Source organism: Natrix helvetica, assembly GCF_964273705.1.
Source record: "Natrix helvetica genome assembly, chromosome: 5".
NCBI lineage: Eukaryota > Metazoa > Chordata > Lepidosauria > Squamata > Natricidae > Natrix > Natrix helvetica.
The window spans coordinates 73293703-73317988 of NC_138551.1; the positions used below are offsets into that span (position 1 = coordinate 73293703).

Genomic DNA, 24286 nt, shown 5'->3' on the forward strand with positions numbered 1-24286 from the left:
GACCCGTGTCCCTCCTGGCTGGTACTGGCATCCTGGGAGGTGACACGAGGCTGGCTTCTGGGCCTGGTGAACGCTTCATTGGGTGAGGGATCCTTACCAACTGCCTTGAAAGAGGCGGTGGTGAGGCCCTTACTCAGGAGACCTTCACTGGACCCAATGGAGCTGGCTAATTATCGTCCAGTCTCCAACCGTCCTTTTTTAGCGAAGGTTGTTGAGAATGTGGTGGCGCAGCAATTTCCACGACACTTTGACGAATCCGAATATCTAGACCCACGCCAGTCCGGCTTCCGACCCGGACACAGCACAGAGACAGCCTTGGTCGCGCTGGTTGATGATCTCTGGAGGGCCAGAGATAGAGGTTGCTCCTCTATCCTGGTCCTATTAGATCTCTCAGCGGCTTTTGATACCATCAACCGTGGTATCCTATTGCGCCGGCTGGAGGGGATGGGAGTCGGAGGCACCGTTTTACGGTGGTTCGGCTCCTACCTCTCCGACCGGTCGCAATGTGTGTTGACGGGGGGGGCAGAGTTCGACCCTGAGGTCACTCACTTGTGGGGTGCCACAGGGATCGGTCCTTTCGCCCCTCCTGTTCAACGCATATGTGAAGCCGCTGGGGGAGATCATCCGTGGTTTTGGGGTTGAATACCATCTGTACGCTGATGATACTCAGCTGTACGTTTCAACCCCAAACCACCCCAGTGAGGCTGTCGAAGTGATGTCCTGGTGTTTGGAAGCCGTCGGGGTCTGGATGGGGGACAACAGACTCAAACTCAACCCCTCCAAGACTGAGTGGCTGTGGCTACCGGCACCTCGGTTCAGTCAGCTAATTCCAACGCTGGCCATAGGGGGCGAGCAGCTGCCCCCTGTGGAACGGGCGCGCAATTTGGGCGTCCTCCTAGATGCCCGGCTGTCAATGGATGACCATGTGGCAGCCGTGGCAAGGGGGGTGTTCCACCAGGTTCGCCTGGTGCGCCAATTGCACCCCCTCCTGGACCGGGATGCCCTACGCACGGTCACTCATGCACTGGTGACGTCTCGCCTGGACTACTGTAATGCTCTCTACATGGGGCTTCCCTTGGGACGCGCCCGAAGACTGCAGCTAGTCCAGAACGCAGCCGCGCGGGCAGTCATGGGGAGTACCAGGTACTCCCATGTAACACCGCTCCTGCGCGAGCTGCACTGGCTGCCTGTGGTCTTTCGGGTGCGTTTCAAGGTTTTGACCACCATCTTTAAAGCGCTCCATGGCATAGGGCCCAGTTACCTGCGGGATCGCGTCCTCCCACATACATCCCAGCGGCCAATTCGCTCTCACAGGGAGGGGCTTCTCCTGGTGCCGTCCGCTAGGCAATGCCAGCGGGCGACGCCAAGGAGTAGGGCCTTCTCTGTGATGGGCCCAACCCTCTGGAATGACCTCCCCCCCGACATTAGAACCACCACCGACTTCCGCTCCTTCCGGCAGAAACTAAAGACTCACCTGTTCCGACTGGCTGGCCTGGCATAACTTCAACGCCTATCTCCTGGCATTTATATTTTTACTGGTTTTTAAGGGGATTATTTTGTAGACTTAATTTTATTGGGTATTGGGATTTTAAGGTCTGTTTATTTTAATTATTTATTAGCAATACAGTCCTGCACATCTTTTATCCTCCTCTTATCCATCTATTTTATAGTTGTATATATATATACTGTCCATTTGTAATTTTAATTGTTTTAATTTTGTTTTTTGACATGGACTGTACACCGCCCCAAGTCCCTTTCGGGAGAGGGAGCGGTCTATAAGCGCTAATAAATTGAAATTGAAATTGTGGCTCGGATCGCGCGCTTCGGCGCTAAACCCGGAAGTACGGTCGACGCGACGACGCTTGCCTGCGCTCCACCAGCTCGGCTGGGAACGGAGACCCTGAGGAAACGTCTCCGTTCCCAGCCGAGCTGGTGGAGCGCAGGCAAGCGTCGTCGCGTCGACCGTAGTTCCGGGTTTAGCGCCGAAGCGTGCGATCCGAGCTTAACAATTTTAACATATATGGACTTGGGCTCTAATTACCATGATTGAGAAACACTGCTGCAAGACCGCCGGCGGGCTTCTTTGCATTCAGGCGGAGCGAGCGCGCTCGAAGCGGTTTTTATAAGGCCAAATGGGAACGGAAGCGGGGGGAGCCACGCCCTCCCGTCCCCGCCTGGTACAACAGAGACGGGAAGATGAAGCTCTGGGCCTGGTCATCTGCTTCCCCGCCCACCCCGCCCCGGGCAGCAAGGGGTGATAGCGCGGTTGTACCCTGTCCAGCTTCGCGTTTTGTTTATTCTATTGCATTTTGTGAGAGAAATAAACAAAAAAAATTGAGCGGAGGGAAGGGATTTTTCAGTTCTAGGGGAGGAGGCAAAAGGAACAAAAATAAGCCCCACTCCTAAGAGCAAAATATGCTGAGGAAAGCCTTGGGGGGGGGGTGTAGGTCACTAAAGAAAAAGGAAGCAAAGTGTGGAGAATTCCCGAAACTTACAAAACGAAGTGATACAGAAAATGTAAGAATATATATCCACCGGAGTATAAAGTCATACAGCCCAACCGAAAATAAACGCGATACAGCAGGAACCCACCACTGCCCGTGTGTCAAATCCCACTCTGATTATCATCCCATCACTCCAACAAGGTAACAAAAAACACCTGACTGAGCATGTTATATTATGTGTTTAATATATTATTGTTAAAATTATATGCTTTTGTGTGAGTGTTTGTCTGTTTTGGCAGGTCACTGCGTGGTGTGGCTCTCTGACTCTCACAGTTTAAAATTTTGGCTCTTTTTGTCGAACTTGTTCGCCACCCCTGCAATAGAATAAACAAAACGCGAAGCTGGACAGGGTACAACCGCGCTATCACCCCTTGCTGCCCGGGGCGGGGTGGGCGGGGAAGCAGATGACCAGGCCCAGAGCTTCATCTTCCCGTCTCTGTTGTACCAGGCGGGGACGGGAGGGCGTGGCTCCCCCCGCTTCCGTTCCCATTTGGCCTTATAAAAACCGCTTCGAGCGCGCTCGCTCCGCCTGAATGCAAAGAAGCCCGCCGGCGGTCTTGCAGCAGTGTTTCTCAATCATGGTAATTAGAGCCCAAGTCCATATATGTTAAAATTGTTAAGCTCAGATCGCGCGCTTCGGCGCTAAACCCGGAACTACGGTCGACGCGACGACGCTTGCCTGCGCTCCACCAGCTCGGCTGGGAACGGAGACGTTTCCTCAGGGTCTCCGTTCCCAGCCGAGCTGGTGGAGCGCAGGCAAGCGTCGTCGCGTCGACCGTACTTCCGGGTTTAGCGCCGAAGCGCGCGATCCGAGCCACAGTATACAAAATAATGATAAGAGGCAAAGAGCCTCAATCATTTTGGCCGCGTGTTCGCCACCCCTGGTCTAGAAGCTAAAATCTAATGTATAGTTTACTAATTTGTGTAAAGCTGCTGGTATTCTGTCTTTGCATGACTTTCAAACCTCAAGGGAGCCAGGTGTTTAGGATTTCACTACCGGTAGTTCTAATGTGAAAAAAAATACTTTTGTTAATGTGAGGAGGTATAATAATGGAAATACCTTAACATAGGGCTATAAAAGTGACCTGGGTTGATTCACAAAAGCTAAGGAAACTAAGATAGGCGACTGTTAGGAAGTCCTAGTGCTAAATTGAAAAAACAAACATCCAGAAGAAAGCAATTCTTTATTGTTTAGAAAAGCATATTATTATCAGAAGTTGAGCTTGGCTCAAGGAAGCCTATACTAGAGTTATACAATTCTTTGGATTTGAAAGCAAAAAGGTGTTATGAAATGGGAATGGTCGTACTGTCTACAACTCATTAAAGCAGCTGCTTTTCCTAACATCCAGAGTGCCCTTTTTATTTGCACTGTCACGCCAGAAAATGTCACTGGAGACAGGTGTTACACATAGACCTCTGTATACTCTGAAGGTCCCTTTTATCTCTGAATCCAGAATTTTGTACAGTCCTAACCTTTACCTTATATGGATGAGAACATTGCCCTCCCCTCCTCCTCCCTTCTTCCTTTTCCCTCTTTCTCCTTAAACTGAAATCTCAACAAATGGGTGATGTATAGTAGTAATTGATGGCTGTGTTATGGTTTTCTTTTTTATGCAGTGTGGGAGTTTAAAAGTGGATCCCATGCAGGCTGTTTATAAGAATCTGCACTTAGGGCAAGCGGGGGGGGGGGGGCAAACCCACGTCATCACAGTGTTGTCACGTGACATATTGGGACTTTCTTCCCTTTCGCTAAACCGGCTGTGGCCATGCTCAGCATGTGATGCATCCAGCCTGCCCCAGGAGTTTGACAGCCCTGATTTAGGGGGTTCCAGCAACATGGTTGTTAATGTTATGTTTGACTATACTTCTCAGAACAAGCGAATGTGTTAGTAATAAACTGTGTTAGTAATAAGCAGGCGTGTGGAAAATAATTCTGTAATACTTGGTATGGGATGAATGTTTTGTAAACTTGGCTTGTTAAACTGCCAATAAAAACTTTAGAGAGTAAAGAAGTTTTCTTTTCTTTTTTTGGATTTCCACACTAGAAATTGATGAAATCCATTGCTATGGGTGTGCAAAACTTATTTTCATTAGAAATAGATCACTACCACAACAATGAAGACACTATTAGTCACAAGAGAGCCTATTTGATATAGTAGATAAGGCACCTGGTTAGAAACCAGGACACTGTGTTCTAGTCCAATCTTAGGCAAAAAGCCGGTTGAGTCACCTTGGGTCAGTTACTCTCTCACAGTCCTAAAGAGAAGGCAGGAGCAAACATCTTTCAAAAAATATTGCCAAGAAACTTCTCCATGTAGTTCCTGGAGGAATCAAAACTGACTTGAAGACTGTCCCTCCCTCCCCCCTCTCTCTCATATGAACAACTGGTAAAGCATTGATGTGAAGGTTCCAAGAGTTGTCCTAATTAATTTATGAGCCCCGAGACGAAATTCAAAGTAAAACCATTCGTTTATTAGGACTAACATCTTAGCAGAGACTTCTGTGTAGCTGAAACTAAATCACACTTAATGGCATCTGACCTTTACCCCTGTGCCCCCTCCCTTCTGGCTGAGGTCATCAATCACATTCTCCAACAGGACGTTATGGCAGGGTTCTGGACATGCGCATTCACATCCCAGTACAGAAATATGAGACTTTTACTCTGGCCAAAAGTATGCATGGAATTTCCCTCCCCTTCTCAAGGTGATAGTAGTCATGAAAACGCCTTAGGCATTGACATCCGGCTCCCCTCACTTCCTGAAAGCGACCTGTATAAAACAGCAATTTGAGTACAGGTGTATAATTTAGGGATGTGTCCCTCCCCCAGGCTTGCTTGGATTTTCTGCATGGAATTTTGCTATAAGGCGATCAGCCTGGATATTTCTACTTTTCACCCAAGATGCCTCTGATAAGGGGTAGCCCTTCCACTTGATTAAGTATTGGAGTTGTCTCCTGTGCCACCTTGAATCAAGGATACACTGAACCTTCTCAAGGTGATAGTAGTCATGGAAACGCCTTGGCGTTGACATCTGAGACTGGAACATGAGAGCATATTTACAGGGTACTCATCTCCTAAGACCACTTTAAAACAGGGAAAATGTATTGAATCAATTATTTTATGCAACTATTGTAAAATACCAGTAGTTGGGAGGCCAGACAAATTGGAAAGGAGGGTGGACCAAAGTAAATATACTCCTTCTGAAATAATGCAGTATCAGAATGCCAAGTCTCCATTGAAATGAATACATCTTTTTATTTTGGCATTATTCCAACAAGATCATGTGGGATTTGACATATAGTACAGTTTTCAGCAAAGCACATACCATCTCATATGGAACACAATAATTTCTAAACTTTTCTGGACTGTCTCTAATATTTCCTTCCTTGTTGATCTATTATTAGCTCTCAAATCTACTTGCTGTTGCATGGAAGTAAACAATATGATCTTTTCCGCTGGATGGAAACATCTTTCTGTAAGGATAAGAGTGAATGTGGAATAGGATTTCCTGGGGAAACTGATACTCCCTATAACTAGACATTTGCTTTGAACTCTTAGCAATAGTTATTCTTTTCCTTAACAAACACGCAAATAAGAGATGTCCAACTGAATGTTCTTTATCATCTCTACTATAGTAATATATTTTGAGAAGAGTGGAACTAGACGACTCTCTTAAAAAAACAATGGAAGGTGGTAGTATTTGAATTTTGGATCTGAATGCTCAGCTTCCTAAAGCTGGATTACCATGACATAGATGCTACATGCAGGGTGATTAAAAACTCATTTTTGACTTCTGGATTCTTTAATAGTGTGTCAAATTGAACTCTGTGTAAAATGCATGTGTCATATAAACAGCTATGACGGCCCATGTAAGAAAAGTGGTATTCTCAGCACAGCACATATGCTCCTCCATAACTTGAAACAGCTTTGGTCTCTTGAGGCCTATAACAAGATTTTTGAGCTGTTTGGGAGGACCCAATATTTTTCCATAAGTGGTGCTTACAGAATGAAAACAACTTGTTTGTCCAGTAGTCTGTCTGTTAATGTATTTGTTAGTAGAACAGTATGTATTTATCATTCTGTTGGTCCTTGCTGTTCTACTGAACCATAGAAATACACTTTACAAACAATGACTGTAATTATCTTCCTTGATCTCTTTTGCGCTCGTTCCATCATACAGGTACTTTGATTTCAATTCTCCTTTGATAGGAGAAGAGAATAGTTCAGTGAGGACTTTTAACTTGCTGTACTACTGCACAACAATATTATTATTATTATTATGGAATAAGGGTAGTTTTCTTTAAGTCTGTACTGGATCCAGGGTTAGTATTGTGTAAGCATGGCTTGCTCAGGAATCCTGGGAGTTGAAGTCCACAAGTCATAAAAGGGCCATAGTTTCCCACCCCTTCTCCATAGGATGACTTATTTAAAGTGTCATTGGTTGGCTCTATTAGCTATAATTCTGGAACCAAGTTATTGTCAAAATCCTTGGATAAATACATTCATAATCAACCTAAAATCTCTCAGTTTTATATAGATTTCTACACTTAAATTTGAATATTAAAATGAAGGAGACATATTTGTAGCATATTCAAATGAGATTGTTTAGTGGCCGTTCAAAATTACAACAGCACTGAAAAAAGTGACTTATTGCCATTTTTTATAGTTAGGACCATTGCAGCATCCCCATGTTCGTGTGATCAAAATTCAGATACTTGGCAACTGAATCATATTTATGATGGTTGCAATGTCCCAGGGTCATGTGATCACCTTTTGCAGCCTTCTGGCAAGCAAAGTCAATGGGGAAGCCAAATTCACTTAACTGTGCTACTAACTTAACAACTGCAGTGAGTCATATAGCAACTGTGGCAAGAAAGATCATAAAATGGGGCAAAATTCACTTAACAACTGTCTCACTTAGCAACAGAAAGTTTGGGCTCAATTGTGGTCGTAAATCGAGGACTATCTGTAATTTTTCAAGATTACATTCTTGTTTTCTCATACTAGTTGGTCTTCCCATTTTCCCTGCGCATCTAAATCAGGGATCCCCAACTCCCGGTCTCTGGACCAGCACTGGTGTGTGGCATTCTAGAAACTGGGCTGTGCAAACAAGTGAAGCCTCATTTGCGAGATGCAGGCAGCACAAAAAACTCCACCCCCTCCGGTCTGTGGAAAACTCTCCACGAAACCGGTCTCAGGTGCCCAAGAGATTGAGGGCCACTGATCTAAATGATAATATGGGAATATATTGGAAAGAGAAACCCCCAAACTGTCAGACACTGAGAAAGGGGTGGGAGTCAGATGGCACTCTGATCAATGGAAGTTTTGCAAATAGGATTCGGAGGATATCAGCCATAACGGCCATAGGCTGATCACCTTTACTGTAGATCAGGGGTGTCAAACTCACATCATCACGGTGGCATCATGTGATGTATTGCAATTCCCCCCCTCCTTCGCTAAACCGGGTGTGGGCGTGGCCAGTGCATGACGCATCTGGCCTGTGGGCTGCGAGTTTGACAGCCCTGCTGTAGGTGATGCCCTACTGAATTGGATAAGCAGGATTCCTTATTTGAGGATAGTATCTGGGCTGTTAACAAGAGTTGATGCACACTAAGCTGCTTCTTAATCAAGAGTTCCCAGCCTCTTCAAACTCTGTGACAGATTCTGTAACTGGCTTATTAAATAGGAGCAAAATATTGTTGAGAAAGAGGTATTCTCAAGTACTACCAATAAAATAAGTTGTCTGATTTGCTTGTTGCTGTATCCAAAGCAAGAAAGAACGTTTCTTTTTTTTTTTGGCAGAAGCAAGCAAAGCACAGCAGCAAAAGCAATTCCATGTAAGGTGTTTTTGGGAAACGCAGATGGAGGGAGATAAGAACCAGAGCTGCCTTTAGAGGCATGCTGATGTTTCTTAAAAGCCTCAAGAACAGCCCCCATAAGGCAGTGTAAGCTTGCACCAACAGAAGGCAAGAGAAAGAGAGTTCTGATTTTCTAACAATCAGGAGAAGTGATATTTTTATTATAAGTACTTGTTTAATTTTGGGGACTTTTTAAATATTAGCTTTTAGCCTGAAGCTCCAGGTATAGTTGGAGATTCTGAGAGGTATAATCCCAGCTGGAGGTCACCAATGTTGCAGGCAACTAAATTGAACAATATGTCTATGGAAATTTTCAATCATCCACCTCATGGTTGTCCTAAGGGTGCTTTTCCCCCCCTAAAGGCAACTGGACTTTCTTGGTTTTTTTCTTTGAAAATTCCCCACCAGTCACTTAGAACTAAAACTTCTTGCACAAGAAGCTAAATGTTTTCAAAAGGAAAAAAAAACCCAAGACAGTCTAGTTGCCTTTTGAAAAAAAATCACCTTTAGGACAAATTGAACAATAATTTCAGGCTACAAGTCTGTTATCCCTTTGTTTACTTATTTGGAAGTGAATTTTGTCTCTCTCCTTTAAATAAATGTGTGTTTGGTTTGAGACTTAAAATGGCTTGAATTCAAGTACTCTGTTTTTTTAAATAAAAAAAATGGTTTGCATGTTGAGAAGCACACCTGCTAGCTAACTTGTTAAACTAGAAAATGACCTTTTAAAAATGCATAATAAACTGGATTTGGTTTAGGCTCATCCCCAAATGGCAGATTTACCTTCACTCTGCTACTTTTGGAAAAGTATTTATTTACTTGAATTTGTTATGGCCACCCACTCCAATATACCCTTGGGCGACTTGTAAATAACTCTGAACTCTGTAATAGACTTTGGGCAGCTTCATAAATGTTTTTATAAAAGAAGGGAGTTCAGCCTCCCATATCTTGCATCAGTTTTGCTAATAAATTCTTAGTTATATCCTTGAGATTATCAGAGGTGTGGCCTTCTCCTCTAAATCTTCCACTTAGCTTTTCTGTGCCTTAGGTGTGGCTGCTGCACCCCCCCCCCCCCCAGCTTTGAACTTGGTTCTTTGCTGTCTTTTTTCATTTTCTTCTGTGCAGCTGATAGAATGCCTTCAGGTTTTCCCTCTTTATTTAATGTTCTGTTAAAAAAAAGTAAACGCTACTATTTTTCTCCTCCTAGTCTGTGATTTCTCTTCATTCTGCCCTCATTCTCGTCCTCTTAGAGTTGAACTGTTTATGAAAGATCAAAGATCTTGTGCTTAATCCCAAACTAGCCCTTCTCGGGGCAGGGATTTTGATATTCCTCAGTGCTCCCCAGCAAAAGTACATCTCTCTTAAGGATGGAGTCATTTTTCGGTACAGTATAAGATGCCTGTTTACTTTCCTTGTCTGCTGAATTAGCTATGACTAGGAAAAGAGAATGAAAGAGAGCATATGACTAGCCCTATTGATTCCTTCAAGAATCTAGTCCCATTTTCCTCTTTAATCATGTCCATGTTACTTGTATTAAGCCTTTGGTAGTTCATCTGGCTAGCCTCTTTTCTGAGATACTTTATTCCATTGTTTTAATTCCTGGTTTTTCCAGTCTCTGTTGTCCCCATGCAGCAGTCAGTCTTCTTCACCTTCATTATTTTGGTCCCTTCCTCTTCTCAGGGGTTATTTCTTTCTCTCTCTCCCTCTCTCCCTCCTTCCCTCCCCCTCTCTCCCTCCCTCTTTCTCTCTCCCTTCTGTATCAACCCAAAAAGTATTTTAATATTTATTTTTTATCATGCCTTTTGTACAAATTTTACTCGTGTGATAATGTTGGAAAGCATCACAAGCTTTCTTTTTTAAAATGTATTCTATCAGGCAATCTGTGATGAACAATAAAACCATTGTTTTATACAAATGCATAAATGTGTTTAAATACGGCTAAATTTAGTTTTGGCTCTCCTACCTGTCTTTTTTCTATGGTAACAAATTGTTTTATGGATCTTGATTTAATCTAACAAGTCAACTAGTGAATCTCCCTTGTTGTGTTGGCAGTTTTTACCATGCATTCTAAAGGTATTTTTTGTACTAGAATAAAATTTTATAGTATCAGCCTAAAATTTCAGCACATCCAGATGGTATCTCTGTTGTTCAAGGAACAAATATATATTTTGAGACGCCTTTTCCTGGTATGAATTTATAAGCATCCTTTCTCTCCCACCCTCTGCTTGTTTTTTCTTTTTTAAACAAACTATCATTGTATATTTTAAGGTTTTCATGAAAGACAGCAGATACAGATCTACAGTTTACTATACAGGAACACAGAGAGGGAGGGAGGGAGGGGGAGAGAGGGAGAGAGAGAGGGAGGGAGGGAGGGAGGGAGGGAGAGAGAGAGAGAGAGAGAGAGAGAGAGAGAGAGAGAGAGAGATTGACTTCAAGTCAGTTTTGATTCCTCCAGGTACTACATGGAGACGTTTCTTGGAAACTACATATATTCTTATATAAGTCCAAGATCAAATAATTGAATAAGCCAACCCTTGAATTTTTATCTAAAATACTATTTAAAAAGTACCAACTGTGAATTAACTGACTTGCATTTTTCATGGTATTTTGGTTAAAAATTTGAAGGTCTGTTTTATCTGTAGATCGGCTTATTCAATTCGAGTTTTTAAAAAAATTCCTATTCTTCAGAATTATGAGAAACAGGTCTGCATTAGCGTGTTAAAATGGACCATCTCCACATCATATGGACCATCTCCCTACAAAAGATTCTGTGGGGTTGTTCCTGGTTTCTCTTGAGTATTCAACAATTGACATTCTAGTTTGTATGAGAATTTCTAGCCAACATGGTCAATGGAACTTGTCACAATACTGTATATCTAGATCAGGGCTCTCCAACCTTGGGCAACTTTCAGACTTGTGGACTTCAACTCCCAGAATGACAGTTGGTCTTACCTGAACTGTTGTTTTAGGAGGTTTTGCAGGCTTAGCCAGGATTGGGTATTGTGATGTCCAATTGGCCTTAAGACAAATTTAATTTGAAGCCACGCCTCTGGGCTCCTTGCTTCTGGTTCCCAGTTTCAATGAGTCAAGACCACTACAAAACACCTGAAAACAAGTAATAAGGGAACACACCCTACCCCCTGAGCTCCCCCAACCCCTGGACCAATGCTAGGGCGGGAACCTGACTAATCCTGGTAAGACCAACTGTCATTTTCCAGAGGAATTTTGCAGGATTAGCCAGGATTGGGACATACCCAAATTAACATCCCTCAGGGGGGGTACTATTGGTCCTGGGTCCCTCATGCGCTGCCACCTGTTGTAACACTCTACGACCAGACGCCACATCAGCTGATGCAAATGCGTCCATGTAGCCGCCCTGCAAATCTCCATGATAGGCACCTGTGGCCCAGGCCGCCGAGGTAGCCACACTCCTGGTGGAGTGTGCTGTGATGCCTGGGGCGGCAGAAGGTGCTGAACCTCATAGGCCAATGCGATGGCCAGTTTGATCCACCTCCCTATAGCCGAGGAGGACACCCTCTTCCCCAGGGAAGACGGATAAAAGGAAACGAAGAGCGCCTCAGACTTCCTGAGGCCCTCCGTGTGCCTCAGGTAAATGCGCAAGGCACGCCTGACATCCAGCCAGTGCCAAAGGCGCTGCCTATCATGAGACGGGTCCGGACAAAAATCCAGTAATACCATCTCCTGTGACCTGTGGAAAAGGGAGTTAACCTTGGGAACAAAAGTCGGTTCCAGTCACAGGACGACCCGATTATTGTGGAATGTACAAAGATCCGAACTGGAGGACAACACCCCCAGTTCGGAGATACGATGGGCTAAGGTGACCGCCACAAGGAACACTACCTTATGGGTTACGAACTTCAGGTCAACTGTCCTCAGAGGTTCAAATGGTGCTCCTGTCATTGCTTGGAGAACCTTAGTGAGGCTCCAAGTTGGAAACCTGTGGACTACCGGGGGATGGGGATTCCCCACTCCCTTCAAAAACCTCTTAATTAACGGGACCTGGGAAAGTGGAAGGAGCCCCTCTCCCCGAATAATCGTGGAGAGGGCCGCCACCTGTCTCCTGAGGGTGCCATGTGAGAGCCCCCTATCCAATCCATCTTGGAGGAACTCCAAGACGTGCGGTACTGAAGTCTCGCGAGGATTTGCTCCCGAGACCCGGCACCACTCTGCAAACACCCGCCAGGTGGAATCATAAATCCTAGTGGTGAAACCCTTGTGTAAAGCCTCAGTTGTGGAGATCACCCTCTGTGAAAGCTGGGTGGCCCTTAGGCACTCCCGCTCAATCTCCACACGGCTAGCTGCACCAGGTTCCCCTGTCTGAGGTCCACATCCCTCCCCGGGATCCTCCACAGGTGTGACACTGACAGGCACATTAGGTCCGCAAACCACGCCCGGCACGGCCAGTAGGGCACCATAAGATGAGCTCCACCTTCTCTGATATCACTTTCCGAACTACCCCAGGGAGAAGGGGAAGGGGAGGAAAGGTGTAGAGCAGGCCCTCCGGCCATAGAATCCGAAGCATGTCGACTCCCTCCATCCCCCGAGCCGGGAACCGAGAGAAGAACCGATCCACCTGAACATTCTGCGGTGTGGCAAACAGGTCCACCTCTGGTTGGCCGAACCTGGAGCAGATGGCCTGGAACAGTTTTGGAGAAAGGCTCCACTCCCCGTGGTCGACCGTGGCCCGACTGAGCCAGTCGGCTTAATGGTTGTTCATTCTTGTAATGTGCTTCGCCCTGAGTGACTGAAGGTGCCTCTCCGCCCAGGCGCTGAGTGCCATCACCTCGGTTCAAAGAGTCCTGGAGTGTGTGCTGCCCTGTCGGTTGATGTGGGCCTTTGCCGCCACGTTGTCGGTCAGCACCAAGACGTCTTGATCCCGAACATTGTCCTTGAAGTGCGCAATGCCAAGTGAATCGCTTGCAGTTCCAGTCAATTTATATTGTGCTGGAGGTCCAACCAGGTTCAACACCCCTGCGCCATTGGGACTCCAAGAAAACTCCCCACCTGTACAAGCTGGCGTCCGTTGTCAGGATGAGGCGCTCCGGCTCCCTGAACTCAGTGTAGCGCTGGGGAGAGCCACCACCTCAATGACAGCTGCACCTGTGGTGTCGCTGGAACCTTTTCCTCGGAATTGCTGCAGTTTGACTTCTGATGCGGCAGGAGACGCCACTGGAGCGGCCTCATGTGTAGACGAGCCCAAGGCATCACGTCTATGCAAGAAATGAATTTCCCCAGCAAGCTGGAGAGCATTACTACAGGAACAAAACGTTGACTTCTAACTTGTCTAACTAAGGCTGACAAACTAACTTTATGGTTGTGGGACAGAAACACCTTCCCTAGCCTAGAGTCTATGATGATCCCCAGGTGAGGAATCCTAGTGGCGAGAACGAGGGAACTCTTATCTAGGTTAACCGAAAAACCTAACTGCTATAGTGTGGATACCACGAACGAAATATCCTCCCTTGCCTGCTCAAATGATGCTGCTTGGACTAAGATGTCATTGAGATAGCATTGGACCCTGACAGAGCGCTCACGGAGGTAAGCCGCCACTGGAACTAGGACCTTAGTGAAGGTCCGAGGTGTTGACGCCAAACCAAAAGATAGGGCCCTATACTGGTAGTGGCTAGCTAAATAGGAGAACCTGCGATACTTATGATGGCCAGGGAAGATGGGGATACGTCAGGTCGATGGAGGCCATGAAGTCATTGCGCCTGACCCCCGCCAAGATGGATTTAAGCGATGCCATCTTGAATCTTCTATAGACTAAGTGAAAATTTAGCAGTTTAAGATCCAGACTCGCCCTCCATCCCCCTGAACTCTTCGGAATGATAAAGAGGTTGGAATAGAAACCTGACCCGGTTCCACCACCCTAATCTCTAGGAGGTGTCTCGGATCGCCTGCCTCATGAGAGAGCGTTTACTCTTGGCGACCGAAAATGTCCAAAAGTGGTTCGGCGGAATGGAGAGAAACTCTAGGCGCAGGCCAAATCTGATGGTATTCAGAACCCAGGCATCAGTGGCAATCTCAGCCGAGGCGTCGGCAAACAGAAGCAGTCTGCTGTCTATGGGTGGGGTCGCTATTGACCTATCTGCCCCGGCGGTAGTGACAGCCACCTTCCCCCCCGAAAGGGCCTCTTCCCCTGGGGTTGGAACCTAGGCCTATCCCTGGTATAGTGCCTATCCGCCTGCCTATCTGATCTCGGAAAATACCTCCTGATCTGACTGACAATAGGACTGCTCCTGAAGTAAGGTGCAGATTTTTGCGCTGTCTTTTTTGTGGGCGTAGGCATGACCTTCTTTTTATTCTTGTCCTCGATGAGGATTGGATCCAACGGGGTACTGAAATGGGATCCCCCGGAATAAGGCGATAATGCAAGGTGCCACTTTGCCTTGTTCTCCGCTTGCCACCCCCTCAGCTCCAGGAGACGTCGGGAGGTCACCGAGGCCGCCATTGCCTGTGAGGCATACTTCATGGCATGCAGAGTGGCGTCCGCAGAGAATTGTGCAACAGCAACCAGCTTGTTGAGATCTTGATGAGTACGCACCTCCTCAGGCAGAATCCGTTCCTGCATCTGTTGTAGCCAAAGGATAGCCGTGCGGTTGAAGAACGACACAGAAGCAGCTGCCTTGATGGCCCACCTGGAAGACTGGAATGTTTTACGAAGGGTCAGCTCCGCCTTCTTGTCCTTGGCCTTCAAGTAATCAGCCACATCACTGGACACCACCGTTGACGTGGAAGCCAATGCCACCACTGGAGGGTCCACTGTGGGCACCTGCAACACCTCAGAGAAACTAGGTTCCATGTTAAAGAACCTCCTATCACTGCTGCTGGGGTTGGGAAATGTTCCTGGCTTTTCCCACTGCTTTTTAGCTACCTCTAGGAACAACTTAGGGGCAGGGATGTCTTCCTTCGCTGGAGGAGGCTCTGAGTAAACTCGATGCTCCGGCTTTTTCTCCGGACCACCCTCCTTGGCACCCGACTTGGCGCCCTCCATCTCACCCAGTTGCGCAGGTGGCCCTGGCCTTGCGCAACAGCGACTTGAACAAATCCGGAGGAAACAGACCAGAGAATGCTGGTGCCTCAGGTTTTGAGGGATCCTCCTCATCAGACATGTCTACCTCTCTCTGAACCTGATCCCCCGTCATGGAACCTTCGCTAGCCCGAGAAGGAGAAACAGGCTGGCGCACCTCCAAGGGGGAAGGCCTCGGCCTGGCCTGAGCAGTGGCACCCCCACCCCAGGGACCTTTGCCACCATTGCGAGTTGCACAGACCCCTTCTGTAACCCAGCAGAAATTCCATGTGAAATTGCAGAGGAGATAAACCTCTGAATGCTTGCTGGAAGCTGCTCCATGTCTCTAACAAAAGAATCCTCCTCTCCCTCTTGTGCACAGTCTTCAGACTGTGGAGCCAATGATGGGCTGATGGGACTATCCCCCCTGGCTCCCCTGCATTGAAAAGTATCCCTTAGATAGGAGCCCTGTTCCACCATGGAGAGTGGAGGGAAGGTGAAATGTCCCTGAGATACAGTGGGGAATCCCCCCTGTGAGGAGATCTAGACCTGGATCTAATGGGCGATCTAGACCTCAGGGAGAACTAGGCCTACCTCTCTGTTCAGCCCTGGACACCTGTTTTTCCAGGGTCCTGTGCCTTCTTTCCTCATCCTTCTGCAATGCCTTGGAGGATTTTCCAGCTGCTGCAGTTTTTCGCAGCCTCACAGAGGCTGTGGAGGTCCCCTCCCCAGGGGACAATGGGGAGGAATCTGGCCTCTCTTCTGCATCTGCCATGGCACCAGGTCAGGGCTCCACCAGGCTTAGCCCACCAGAAACAGCAGCGACCAAAAACCAGCTTCCCCCAATCACTCAGGGCCTCCACGCGACAAAATCAGCCTCTGGTAGACCTTTCCTGCCCCTTTTGCAAGCCGCGCAACTGCTGGCAGCACCACGCAACGCGCCACACGGTCCTCGCTGCCTCCTGCCGTTGATCTGGGCCTGCAGGGCCTTGCCGCTGCCGCCGCTGCAGAAAGGATGGCCACCCAGGAAGGGGATGAAGACGAGGCTTTGTAGTAGCCTCTGCTCCAGCCCATGTGGCCCGCAGGAATTGAGCCCCCCAAATGGCCACCGTAATGGCATCCTGCCTCTAAAGCCCAAGAAGCAACTTTTAAATCCCTTACCAACAGCCGGGAGCAAGCCACAAGGTAGATAGGAACATTCATCCTGAATTTTTAAAATTGTTTTTAAGTAAGTTTCTCTACATCTCATCCTTTAATGAGGTTGTTTTAGAATATTTCATGATATGCTATTGTTGCATAATTCCAGTGTGCCTGTGACTGTATGTGTATATGTGTATATTTCCAGTGTGTTTTTGTGTGTGTGTGTATTTCCATTATGCTATCTTTTAATATGATGGTCAGGTTTTTTTTGTTTTTTTTTTTGCTAATTAATGGTTTGAGTAGTTGGTATTTTTCCGTTTGGCTGATGTTCTTGGCTTTATACCTTCGTTGCCAGTAAAATTCAGACAGGAATGCAGGGGTATTCATGGAAGAAAATACAATAATTTAAAAATTGCGCTCAGGATTATATTGCTTTAATTATATATTTAGAACTTGGCTTCACCTGAATATAGTACAGGTAATCCTCGACTTATGACCGCAGTTGAGCCCAAAATTTCTGTTGCTAAGCGAGACATTTGTTAAGTGAGTTTTGCTCCATTTTAAGACCTTTCCTGCCACAGTTGTTAAGTGAACCACTGCAGTTGTTAAATTAGTAACACAGTTGTTAAATGAATCTGGCTTCCCTGTTGACTTTGCTTGTCAGAAGTTAGCAAAAGGTGATCATATGACTCCGGGACACAGCAACGGTCATAAATATGAGTCAGTTGCCAAGCATCTGAATTTTGATCACATGACCATGAGGCTGCTGCAAAGGTCATAAGTGTGAAAAATGGTCATAAACCACATTTTTCAGTGCCTTTGTAATGAGCTGTTGTAAGTCGAGGATTACCTGTACTGAGCATTTTGTTTACCCTGTTCAAAATTTGAACCTTGAAGGACAGGCATAGAGCTACTCTTTTAAAATCCTCATGGATGCCTCATTCTTCTGTTTACATAGGTCCTATTGCTAACACTCGTAGTTCATAGGCAGGAACCTGAAAGTACAAGTGGAATTGTTGGCCTACAGGAGAGCTCTAATCAATTAATTGCATTACATTAAATGTACAAGTCTCTTTATAAGGATTCTGAGCAGTATACAGTGATACGGGATCGTATCCTGCCCCATACATGCCTTCGACCGATCCACTCTCACAGGGAGGGGCTCCTCCGGGTGCTGTCCACGAGGCAGTGCCAGCGGGTGACTCCCAGGAGTAGGGCCTTCTCTGTGATGGGCCCGACTCTCTGGAATGACCTCCCCCCGTGACATCAGAACAATCACTGATCTCCGCTCCTTCCGTAAGATGCTCAAGACCCACCTGTTTAGTTTAGCGGGCCTGGCCTAATCCTGATCTAGTCCCTCAATTCTGTACTTTTAAATTTTTGGGGTTGTTTTAAGCTAATTTTTAACTTTTATTACCTTGTACAGCCTTATAGTTTAATTGGTTTTTAAGTGTATCTGTTTTATATTAGGTTTTAATGTGGTGTCTGTACACCGCCCCGAGTCCCTTCGGGGAGAGGGGGCGGTCTATAAATTTAATAAAATAAAAATAAATAAATAATAAATAAAAGTAGTAATGAAAAGCAGATTAAAAAACAGGATCTCTAAACATCTGGAAAAACAGCCCTTCTAGCCAAAAGAAATGTGGAGATCCCACCACTTGCTGAATCCAAGGCTAGGGGGAATAGCCAAGTTTTCAAGGTTCTTTTAAACACAAAGTGATGGTCAGGTAAATCTCAGAAAAGATGGTGTTCAGGTGCTGAACAGAAAAAGTTAGAAAGGAGAGACAGGGAGATACTGCAGTTAAAACTGTCCATTTAGATGCCTCCAGTCCCAACTGCATGTTATAGCAGAATTCATCGAAAAATAATTTCAACTATCAGCTGTTTCACCCGATTAAGGTATTGGTTCATTCTGTTAGCCTGCAAACTTCTATTTACAAGTAATGTTCGTTACAAAGCAAATAATTCTGAAAGCTTGCTGTGTACTTTTTCTCATTTGCAATCTTTATTTGGTAGCTGATATTATTCCAGTTAAATCTTTAAAAATAGTTTGAATGTTAGGGAAACAAGTTAACCGTGCTGTGAAATGTTCTTTGTTTCAATAACCGAGCAAGTCATTTGGTTTTCATGTGCTTGTAAATGTCTGTAAGCAATGTGGTTGAGGGAGATTTCCATTTTTTTAGCATTTCAAATGAATAAAGGCCACACAAAACTGTGTATAAGTAATTCAGCTTCAGGATCCAACATTCCAGGAAAAGGTCAAAATAGTGCCTAATTAAAGGGAACTGTGATGAACTGTGTACAAGGCTTGCAATTTTAAGAGTTTCCATATGCTTTCAGAATGTGAAAGAAAAAAGACTAGCAGAAGGAATAAGGACTAACAAAGAGAAAGTCCATTCAAATTAGGTACAGTGTTCTGTAAGACAGAAGAGTTGAGCGAAAGAATTATTCTTCCTATGAACTGAATATACAGTTTAAGTGTTCAGCTCAAGTTGTACTAATCCCCCGCCCCCCTACTTCTGCAGATCCTGCAAAAGCAGCTTGCAGTGTCATTTAACATCCATGTTCTAGACCAGTGTTTCTCAAACTTGGTGACTTTAAGTCCACAGGACTTCAACTCCCAGAATCCCCCAGCCAGCACAGCTGGCTGGGGGATTCTGGGAGTTGAAGTCCACAGGACTTAAAGTCACCAAGTTTGAGAAACACTGTTCTAGACCAATATTTCTGTTTACATATTATTGTGCTAAAGCCTGAACCAGGATTTTGAATAGGACTCTCCTCCACTACAACACGGAACATATCTGGGGAACAAGTCCATAAGCTTTTTGGACAGTCAGGACATTTCGAATATTGAGCATACATTACAGGTATTCTCATAAAATGACTGATACAATAGGTAGAAGCAGGATCAGCACCTCCATATTGCAGAAAGCAAACTTTACTTTAATGGACAGTCACTCACCATTTTATTTTCTATGAATGCCATTACATTTCATATGGGACTCATTGAAATAGTTGAAAATATATTTTATATTTGAGGCTTATGTGGTGCTTTGCAGTATTCTAGTTTATCCATTTTTTCAAAAAGTAAAAGAACATTGCAATAATAAGATTAATCAATGCAGGGAACTTGGCAGGATCCTAGCAAGATGCCAGAGGGCATATTATTTGCATCTGGTACCATGCTAGGAATATAAAAATTAGGAATTCCTTGGGAGAAATATAATATAAAAACCATTTCTGAAAAAATTGTGCAACAGCAAATTTAGGAAGTAGTTGTTTATGGTTAGGATCATAATAGGATTGCTTGTTTTTGGATTAGCATATATGCATGTAAACTAATTTTTAATTTGTATCCGTTAAGATGTATGGTTGGTTCAACACACTACAGTTAAACAGATCATGAATTAGCCCGATGTGGGAATCTGATCCCTCAGCTCATGTTATTGTTCCATGTTTTTTTTTTAAAAAAAATTGGTTTTTTAATTCAAAATTAAAATGCAAACCAAAAAGAGAAAAAATTTACTTTACAAAAACAAAAGAAAAATAAACAAGACATTGAAAAATGTGTATTAAAAAAGACAAAGCACATACAGTATACATATATTATCCCCGCTGTTAAATACTGAAAAATATATTGCAATAGTATTAATTCCTACTCCTTGCAAAGCAGATCCATTTTTTAACTATTGCAAGTTATTGACCTGTTATCTATCTGTTATATTAAAAACAAAAAGGTTAATGGGTAGAACAACAAAAAAAGCAAAATTAAAATTCCAAAACCCTCTGTTAACAATTTATTGTTGTATTCAATTTGTAGAAAGTTAACCATGGTTTCTTATCTACATGATACTGTTCCATATTAACTTGTGTATTTGGGATGTCGTACTTGGCTATCTTTTATTTATATCACACCTGATATCAGCTTTGTATTTAGTGTATAGTACAATGCTCTTTGAAAGTTGAAGTAATTTGAGGATAACCACATTTTCTGCATCCTTGTAGTCCTCCTTGAACTTTGCTTTTAGAATATGATCAGTGCCATATTTTCCACAGAGGTTTAGCAACCTATCATCTTCATCTTTAGTTTTAGAACAAATTAAAGCTGTATACAAATGAGTCATGAAATGGAAAGTAGTTTTTCCCACTGAAATCCTATATTATATCTATTCTAAAAAATAAAGAATTTGTCTTTGGCTAAAGAAATAAAAGGAATTATATCTACTGTGGCAAGTGACAGTCTGATTTTTATGGCTTGCTTGATCAACATTTGAGTTGATCACAGTTTATTAATGGACATTCAGGCAGCTAACAAAGTTATGTCAGTGGATGAATAACAATGAAATTCCAGCTTGTTTTTCCAGGAACAGAACTTTGGCTTTTTAGGAACTTGCTGGCATTTTTCCATTATTACCTCTGCCAGTTTTATTTCTTTCCAGCGATGAAGTGAGAAGCAGTTTGGATTATCAGAAATCTTTTTACTTAGAAGAAATACATATATCCCACTTCATTTGGTTATTTTCTTAAATTAAAACTTCTGGTTGCCACCAGAATTGTTCTTGAGTTGGCTGGCCCAAAGTTCAATAAATAAACCTTACAAATAAATCCAGTGAAGATATATTCAAACCTTTTTGTTCAGTTCTTCTCACTTTTCTGGAATCTCGCACTTTGTACAGGTGTATGAACTGTGGTGGCGCAGTGGTTAGAGTGCAGTACTACATTCACTGCTTACTCCAGGAGTTTGATTTTGAGCAGCTCAAGGTTGACTCAGCCTTCTATCTTTCTGAGGTCAGTCAAATAAGGACCCAGATTGTTGAGGGCAATCTGCTGACTCTGTAAAACTGCTTACAGAGGTCTGTAAAGCACTGTGAAGCAATATTTGAGTCTAAGTTCTATTGCGATGTCTAGAGCAGCAAACAGCCCCCCCCCCCCCCCCCCGAGGCACTCTGGAGGCTTCAGGAGGCTTCCCTGAAGCCTCCCAAGTACTAAAAAGGACCGTACAAGTAAACCGGAAGTCACTTCCGGATCTCTCATAGGGTGTTTTTTAGTCCTCCAGAGGCTTCAGGGAAGCCTCCTGAAGGTCCCTGAAGCCTCCAGAGGGCTTAAACCGACCCTCCGAGCAAACTGGAAGTCTGTTCCCAAACTTCCTGTTTGCCCATAGGGCTGGTTTTTTGCGCTCCGGAGGTTTCAGGGAAGCTCATGAATCCTCCGGGGGGGCAGGGGAGGCTCTTTTTGCCCTCCCCAGGCTTCTATAAAGCCTCTGGAGCCTGGGGAGAGCGAAAAATGGATTTAAAAAAGGCTGAACTCAGCTGGCCAGCGCCTCGCGTGCCCTGACAAATGGCTCCGTGTGCCACCTGTGCCACGCGTGCCATAGGTTCACCATCCCGGGGCTGGGGGATTTTAGTAATTGAAGTTAACACATCTTAAAGTTGCTGAAGTTGAATAACATTGCTCTAAAGCCAATAGGCTGTGCATGGTGAAGCTTGAGAAAAAACATTAACATAATGATAAAACCTAATTATCCAAATATTTTACGACATCCACACAATTCTTTTTATTCAAATATTAATACTTCAATATGTTAAAACCATCACGTCTCAGCCTTAGCCAAAGGACAAAGATTTAGATCAAATGATTTGATGTGAATTTATTCCCTTCAGGTATCTCTGTCACACTCTGTCCTAGATTTTTCAGCTAGGGCAATTTGCAATTTGAAGACGACGTTTTACCTAGTTTTGTATTTAAAATTGTGTAATTACTTTCTATAGTTGTACTAATATTTCTGTCCTGTGTTGGCCAATGACTGCAATTAAATTTTGATTGAGAGAAATTATGATAATTTGAATTTCTCTCTTAAGTATAGTGTTGGGTGAAAGATGGTCAAAACATTGATTAAGTCAATCCTGTCCAGAAATAGTGTGCCTTGGAAATTATTTCTCAACCTCCATCACAATTTGCAATTGGGTTCATATCTGTTATAGGTCGGTAGCTCCTGTTTTACTCACCTCGTCTTATGCATTTTGTCAGTGTACGCTGCTCTGTAGCACACAATTATTTAATAGAAGATGACAAAGTGTAGTTTTAAGAGCCAGTTTGGTGTAGTGAGTAAGGCATCAGGCTATAAAATGGGAGACTGAATTCTATTTCTCCCTTAAACACAATGCCAGCTGGGTGACTTTAGGCCAGTCCTTCCCCTTCAGCCATAGCGAGAAGGCAATGGGAAACCATTTTCAAAAGAATTTGCAGTCACCAAGAGTCAAAAACTGACTCGAAGTTACCCACAATCCTACCAACAACAGGCTGATGTATGGCCCTTCCATTTTGAAGTGCAAGTCCATCAGGAAAAACAGCTGAACGTCCAAAATGTAGTCACACGTGATCCAACATCAGAACATCAAAACAGGGTGAGAAGTCCTTTTTGGGATGTCCATTGTAACTTTGAAGGCTCACTAATGACCGGTTTTAAGTCGAGGATTACGTATAACAGTGTTGCTCTCCTTGTTCTCTGAGAATTTGTCCAAATCTCCAACAGAAAGGAGGTTTGGAGATAACATATGAAGCTGAAGGCTTGGTAGAAAGGAAAGATTTTGGAATGTTCCTTCTTCATTGCTTGCTGTTCCTCCTGAAAAGAACTCAAACATTATGACCCAGTTCCTCAGCTTTATTGACTGCAGAGAAATCTGCTATATTGTCATGATATATGTTTATATAATTTCAAATAGTACCTGGCACATGTATTTCTAGATGCTGAGGAACTTGTAGTTCAGATGCACTTTCTTTGAAATTTGCCAGAACAAAGAAATGAGCAATAATAATCGTAATTGTAAACAATAATGAAGAGTTACCAAAGGGTTTGGTACGTGGATTGAATTCCTCCATACCCCCTTCCCTTTCAAACCTTATGTAATACTGGAATTATTTGACATCTATAAAACAGCTCTCATAAATTATTTTATAGAACATTTTTCTTTTTCATAACACTGTTGACTGACTGCTTTTTCCACAAATTCCTTTTCTGGGTACAACGTTGTTCTTCAGTCTTGCAATGAGTGAGGCAGCTCTTCATTGCCCATCAGAGATTTATTGATCTGAATTCCAACTGTAAAAAGCTAATGTCCAGTTTATATAACAAATTGAGTCTGGCATATTCATTTTTAAAAGACTTTTAGCACTTAGAACATGATGAGTAGAACACTTGCTATTATCAAAAATGTTCCAGAGTGGCGCAATTATTTCCTCTATTTTTCCCAAATAATGCTTAAAATAATAATACTTCAAAATATGTGGGATTTCTTTGTTTTTGAGTTCTTCTTTCTTTCCTATTCATGTCTGGGCAATCACCAGGGATCCATCATCAACCTTGAAGTAGCCTTTTAAATTTAAATCTACAGGGCTCAAGCCCTGCCTCTCCTTCACACTTCTCCTTTATTAATCTTCATTGCATAATTGTTGAAGAGCAAATCAAAATTGCTAAACAGCTTTACGCATTTTCCAGATAAATCTTGCACTGCCCACAACATCCCTTCCAAGGGCTTGGAAGGATAAGAGAAAAAGGCAGGCACTGAAGAATGTTGACACACTAATTTTAGAATACGTGAAGAACTCTGCACTTAATTATATGTGTTCCCTAGGGAAAATAATCTGAAAAAAAGTTAATTACAACTTTGGTTTTAATGTTAATTAATTTTGTGAAATAATCTGTATTTAAAGATAAAAACTTTGCAAATAAATAGAACAGTGGCTCAGTGTCCTCCCT

General features: G+C 43.9%; 1 protein-coding gene across 7 annotated transcripts in view; it reads left to right on the forward strand.

Annotated features, from left to right (window-relative positions):
* INPP5A (inositol polyphosphate-5-phosphatase A) overlaps positions 1–24286 on the forward strand; it is a 320002-nt gene that overhangs the window by 52574 nt on the left and 243142 nt on the right. The window contains exon 1 of one of the 7 annotated variants that reach the window (XM_081955468.1): positions 9556–9743. The exons of 5 other annotated variants lie outside the window; for them this stretch is intronic. The gene's annotated coding sequence lies outside the window, so the exon portion shown is untranslated. Of the gene's footprint in view, positions 1–9555; positions 9744–24286 lie in introns of those variants that run through there. One more of the 7 variants, XM_081955470.1, reaches the window with a different exon arrangement.